This window comes from Callorhinus ursinus, unplaced genomic scaffold, assembly GCF_003265705.2.
Source record: "Callorhinus ursinus isolate GAN/ISIS: 27379988/994484 unplaced genomic scaffold, GSC_fseal_2.0 scaffold4, whole genome shotgun sequence".
NCBI classification, from domain to species: Eukaryota; Metazoa; Chordata; class Mammalia; order Carnivora; family Otariidae; genus Callorhinus; species Callorhinus ursinus.
This window is the reverse complement of record NW_027397066.1, coordinates 69,060,021-69,066,020: the sequence shown is the minus strand read 5'-3', so window position 1 is coordinate 69,066,020 and position 6,000 is coordinate 69,060,021. Positions and strand designations below refer to the sequence as shown.

Sequence of the window (6,000 nt, the reverse complement as noted above, 5' to 3'; positions counted from 1 at the left end):
CTTTCTCTAAAAAAAGGAAAAAAAAAAAGGAATATACATATCTTAGTTTACTTATTTACTCTTTGCATAGTTTTGACTTTAAACTATGTAAAAGATTTACCATTCAGAAAACAAAATTAAGTTCAAGAGAATAAAAAAATAGCGTGCCTCTGCTTGGAGGAGTTCTTGGATCATAAAAACATGCTTGGCTCACCCATGCAGGGCAGACTGAAAGTTCTGATTGATAAAGCCTTAGGCTGGAGCTTTCTACATGAGTTAATTCTGAAGAATTAACCCTCTCAGAGGCTCCCCAGATGGACTGGGACCCAGTTTTCCAAAGCCAGCACCTTCTTCATAAGCACCCTTCATCAACTTTTTTTTCTGCCATCTGGCTTCACTTCTTCAACATGCTTTTTTGGATCACTTCCCCAACAGTGATTTTCATTCAAATCCTTGTTTCAGGGCCTGCTCTGGGAACACCCAAACCAAGAGAGGTTGTATTATTTTAAATCAAAAATTTAAATTACAGGAGTTATCACTTTAATCACAAATTTAAAATAATTCCATATATTTTATTCATGCAAACACAACACAGTGGGCCAGCTGAGCCAGTGTAAGTTTGTGGTCAGTAGGTCACTGGATGAGAACTTTAGACAAGTTTCATTAGGGCTTCCTTCCTCTGCACTGTTAACAATTTTCTCTCTGCCAATCCTGATTCAAAGGCTTACTGGGTCTGCAAGAGACTGGAATCTGAGAAGAAATCCCTGTGTGTCTGCTTCCCCTGTGGGCTCAGTGAGCCCCATACATAAGCCTGGTTTCTCAGAGCCCAAGGAGGGAAATGACTAGAAAGTCTGAGCCCTCCAGGCCCTTGAGTGTGGGAAACTGAAAGAAAAAGAGAGCAGGGAGCTTTCTCCAGGAACCTTAGCAGAAGAATAAAAACTAATTATCTTCCTCCACACTGAGCAGCTGTAGGAAAGAATCTACTTTCTTATCTTTTCTAACTTCTAGAGGCTGCCTACATTCCTTGGCTCATGGTCCCCTTCCATCTTGAAAGCCAGCAGTGGCAGGTAGAGTCTTTCTCCTGTCACATCACTCTGATACTGACTCTTCTCCCTCCTTCTTTCATATTTGAAGGACACTTGTGATGACACAGGGACCTTCTGGATAATCCAAGATAATCCCTTTATTTTAAACCTACTTCCATCTGCAAACTGAATTCCCCTTTGCCAACTAGCCTAACATATTCACAGGTTTCAGGGTGAACAGTCAATTGGATGGGTGGGCACTATGCTGCCTATGGTAAATGGCGTGTATTTTTTTCCTCTGACATTTTCTAGTTGGTTAATTGCTGATTTCCAGGAATGCTACTATTTCATGTATATTAATCTTGAATCTAGTGAACAAGCCAAACTCATGTCTAAATTGTTCTAATGATATATCTGATGCCTCGCTTGGATTTTCTACTTAGTTTTATTATTTGTAAATGTTTTTCTTTTCGTTTTAAGTGCTTGCAGTCTTATTTTTCTTGCCTTTTAAAGTTGGCTAGGATGGGGCGCCTGAGTGGCTCAGTCGTTAAGTGTCTGCCTTCGGCTCAGGTCTTGATCCCAGGGTCCTGGGATCAAGCCCCACATCGGGCTCCCTGCTCGACAGAGAGTCTGCTTCTCCCTCTCCTTCTGTCTGCCGCTCTGCCTACTTGTGCTCTCTAACTCTGTTAAATAAATGAATAAAAATCTTTAAAGTTGGCTAGGACATCCAGTACAATGCTAAATAATGGGGCTAATCACGGGAATTCTTACCCTGCTGCTGACTTGAATAGGAATGTTAATAAATTTTTCTAAAGAACGATAACATTTTTAGGAGGTTTTTCATAGATATCTCTTTTCAAAATAGTAGAAAATATTCTCTATTCCTAGTTTACTAAGAGTTTATATCACAATCGAATATTGAACTATACCAAATATTTTTTCTCTATTGAGAAAACCCTATGAAATTTTCTTCCAAATTTTATAGATGTCTGAATATTGAACCATCCTTGCATTTTTGAATAACGATCTCTTGGCTATCGTGTAGTTTTTTAGACACTGCTGAAAATTTTTGTCAATATTACATCAAGTGTTTTGCTTTTATATTCATACATGAGAATATACTATACTTACTCTTATCCTTATATCCATTTTTAACATTAAAGTTATACTAGCTACATAAAGCAGTTTGGTTAGATTTCCTATTTTGAGCCTCTGACCCAGCCTGCCTAAAAGAGGCATCTTCTGCTTTTATGGGTTTTTAAAATGATGCCTACAAATATCAGGCTTGCTGTTATTTGGAGAATGGTGTGGAAGAGGGGCAAGACATTTTACCATTAATTTTATTTCTTTCATGGCTACTGATTTATTTATGATTTCTATTTTTTCTAGGCTAGGTTAATAACCTATGTTTTGTTGGAAAATTATCTATTTCATCTAAAATTTCAAGTTATTGCTTCAGTATTGTCATACTATTCTCCTATGAACTTTAAATCCCTTTTATATCTGTAGTGTTAATGTCTTTTCCTTCCCAATGCTATTGATTTGTGCTATCTCCCTTTTCTTCTTACTCCCATCTACAAATGGCAGTTTCTCCTGTAGCTGCCTGCAGATAGTTTTGTGTCATGGACAAATCCTCCTGTGGGAAAGGAGATGATGAGGCATTTGAGAGAGGAGTAAAAGGTCAAAGCACCTGAATGAGGCCACTTCTCTCAGTAGAGAGAGAGATGATGTGAAGGAACTTAGAAAAGAGGAGAGTGTTTAGTAATTTGAATAAATATCTGCAGAACAGTCTATTGGAATGGCCCTCTATAAATTAGCCTCTATGAATATGGAAAGAATACTATAGTACCTTTGTTACCCATCTAACTCCATAATTTATCTTGCATTTTCAGACTATCGTAAATACTTAATAAAGTGTTACTGACATGGGAATTTTAGACAATATAAATCTATTTATGTAATAGCTCTAAGACTCACCTGTGACTGACACTTTGCAGAAGCAAAGCAATAGATAAAACTATACATGATAGTTAATGTATTGCTGCAAAAGGCAATCCAAATAGCTCATTCTTAAACTCATTAAGAAATAAATAGATTACCTATACAGAACAGCTGGGGATATGATTAGTTACTGAATATCAAAAAGGGGAGCAATGTGGCAAGGCCTAACACTAGAAAAGGTACACACCATGTGTGCAGAATTATGCCCAAAGAAAGGAATTTGCACTATCACAGAATAAAAGTTGCAGGAATTATATAAGAGTGGACCATTCCACAAAGACTTTCAAAACCCTGATGAGGAACTAATTTCCCCAGACAGAAATAGGAATGCAGATCTTCTATAGGAAAACAGATTGCAGGTAAAGGCAACATACACGCATTAGGACCCCTGTCATGACAACTCTCAAGTAGAACAAGTGAAATGAGGACATTAGTTCAAACCTCTCACACAAACACCAAAATTATAAACAAACCAGAACCAGGCAATCTGAAGAGTAGAGAAGAGAACCCATCATAATGGGGGGGAAAATCACGGAAAAACAACAAAGCAGTAGGTAAGGAAGCATTTCCCAATATCAGATATAGTGGGCATTTATTATTTTAATACCCAAATATCACTTGTTCTTTCAAGAAATTCTCCTCTGGTCACGTGGCTCTGGTTGTTAGTTGACGATAACTGAGTCCCACCTGGCCGGCTAGAATGTACGCATTCTATTGAGCTGAGCTAATCAGAGCCTGCTGAAACTGACAAAGCTTGTGCTAGGAGAATTCTTCTCTTTGCCAGGCTGTAGCAATGTGAACAAGGTCTTCCCACAGAAGATGCCCTCGCTGGGGGAGAATGCAGTCTCAGAGAAAAGAGCCATCATGCTCACAGGAAAAAGATACATGTAAAGAATCCTGACCGCAGTCAACCCCCAGATCTAGTCAGCCTTAATGTTAACTCTGCACCAACTCTTCCTACAATTTGCTTATATGAGATGATAAATTCCTCTCTGTGTTAAAACTATTTCAAATTGGTTTTCTGTCTTCAAACAAAGACTCATGACTAAGAGACCAACTACAGGCATGGAGTCAAGTAATTAAAAAAAAAAAAACACACACAAGAAACCTTTACAAAGGAAAAGGAAGTAATTCTAAACTGAGAGTATTTAGGCAGCTGGACAGGAGAACTGAAAAATAGAAAAAAAGAAAATGTTTCTCCTTAAACGTGGTGTGCCGTGATTATTTAGCACTGCTTTTGTAAGTGGGTTAAAAATGATAGTTAGCTGACCAGTGGGTATATTAGTGTTCCCAGGGGCCAAAATGAAACGCTGGAGAAGAATCCCCATGTGGCTGACATGGTGGCAACGGGGAAAAGATTTATGCTTCCTCTAGAGGCCTATCATGCCCACGCTTATTTCCTCTTCACTTGAAGTGTCCATTGGAGGTTTGGTAGCCATTTCTGAACAAACAGAACCTAATAAATTTCTTTCCCAACCCTCTTTTGGAGTTAGATGGCAAATTCCCTTTGGAATCACCTCTTGACTGAGATATTCCTATGAATAAGTGAAGGTCAAGAGCCATTACTGCTATCCTGTGTGTAGAGCAGGAGGTGACAGGAGCAGGAGTGAGAGAAGCCCTGAAGATCCACAAGGCACAAACAAATCCAAATTAATCAAAGGGGCAGGAAATGTAACCCGTGGCCAACCCCTGGATGAGACAGTCCACTAACCCCTGGGCAGGGGGATGGGGTGAAATAGATAAAGGGGTTTGAGTACACTTACTCTGACGAGCACAGGGTAATGTATAGAAATGTTCAATCATTTTATTGTACACCTGAAATTAATATAACACTGTATGTTAATTATAAGTCAATTAAAAAGGTTGGGGAGAATCAGTACTCTGTCAATTGTTCATACTCTAGAGGACAGAGTACTGAAAAAGGATTTGAGTGTGTTTTCCAGGTTAGGTTAGGTTAGGTTTTATGAATGAGTAATATTCCGTTATACACACACACATACACACATATATTATATGTTATATACTTACCCACACCACATCTTCTTTATGCATTCATCTATGGATGGACACTTTGGTTGCATCCATTTGTTGGTTATTATAAACAATGTTGCAATAAACAGGGGTGCATATATCTTTTCAAATTAGTGTTTTTGTTTTTTGGGTAGATACCCAGTAGTGAAATTACTGGATGACAGAGTACTATTTTAATTAGCCTCTAATTCACTTGAAGCTCTTTGTGACAATGGGAAATAATTTTACCTCTCTCAGCCCCTCTTTCTTCTGGATCAAAAAAATCATCATTATCATACAATATCTAATATTCTTAGCTTTGTATTAGTTACATGTGAAATAAATAGTCTTTTACTTTTGAAAAAATTATGACAAGTTACAGAGAAATCTGATCGGGACTCAGGCACCTTGAACTTCAATTCATTAGTCATGACCTACAGCACTAAATTATCCTAGGAATCTCCTATATTTCCAAACAATTCCAAAAGACATGGTAAATTAAAAAATTCCTTAGCATCCAGGTGGCAAACCTTTAGTAAAATATAGTAACCTCAACCACTCTAGAGTTGAGCATTCTCTGACTGCATTTTCAACATCCACAGTACACAAATTATAATGGCCCTTAGTGACTGAAATTAAACATTTAATGAGCAACTACAATCAGCCAGGTAATAAGCTATGGTGTCTCCAGCAATAAAAATAGCAACCTAAATAATAAAAACTAGGAGAATGGCTAATATGTACTGTACTTACTATGTGCCAGGCATTTTGCTGAGCATTATCTCTCTTTTAAAAAAAATATGGAATAATTCATGAATTTGTGTGTCATCCTTGTGCAGGGGCTATCTTAATCTTCTCTGTATCATTCCCATTTTAGTATATGTGCTGCTGAGGCAAGCACTAAGCATTATCTCATTTAATCCTTAGAGCACTATGAGGTAGGACCTATAATTATCTCTATGTTATAATTGATGCCCAGTGAGGT

The 6,000-nt window shown here is 37.8% G+C and overlaps 1 protein-coding gene and 1 non-coding gene across 3 annotated transcripts in view; both read right to left on the bottom strand.

Moving 5' to 3' along the window:
* The window catches only part of ARHGAP24 (Rho GTPase activating protein 24), a 495,495-nt gene that overhangs the window by 464,780 nt on the left and 24,715 nt on the right, over window positions 1-6,000 (bottom strand). The window lies entirely within an intron of this gene.
* Window positions 5,810-5,916, bottom strand: LOC112836194 (U6 spliceosomal RNA). The gene has a single exon (XR_003211421.1). It is a non-coding gene; the product is annotated as a U6 spliceosomal RNA (small nuclear RNA).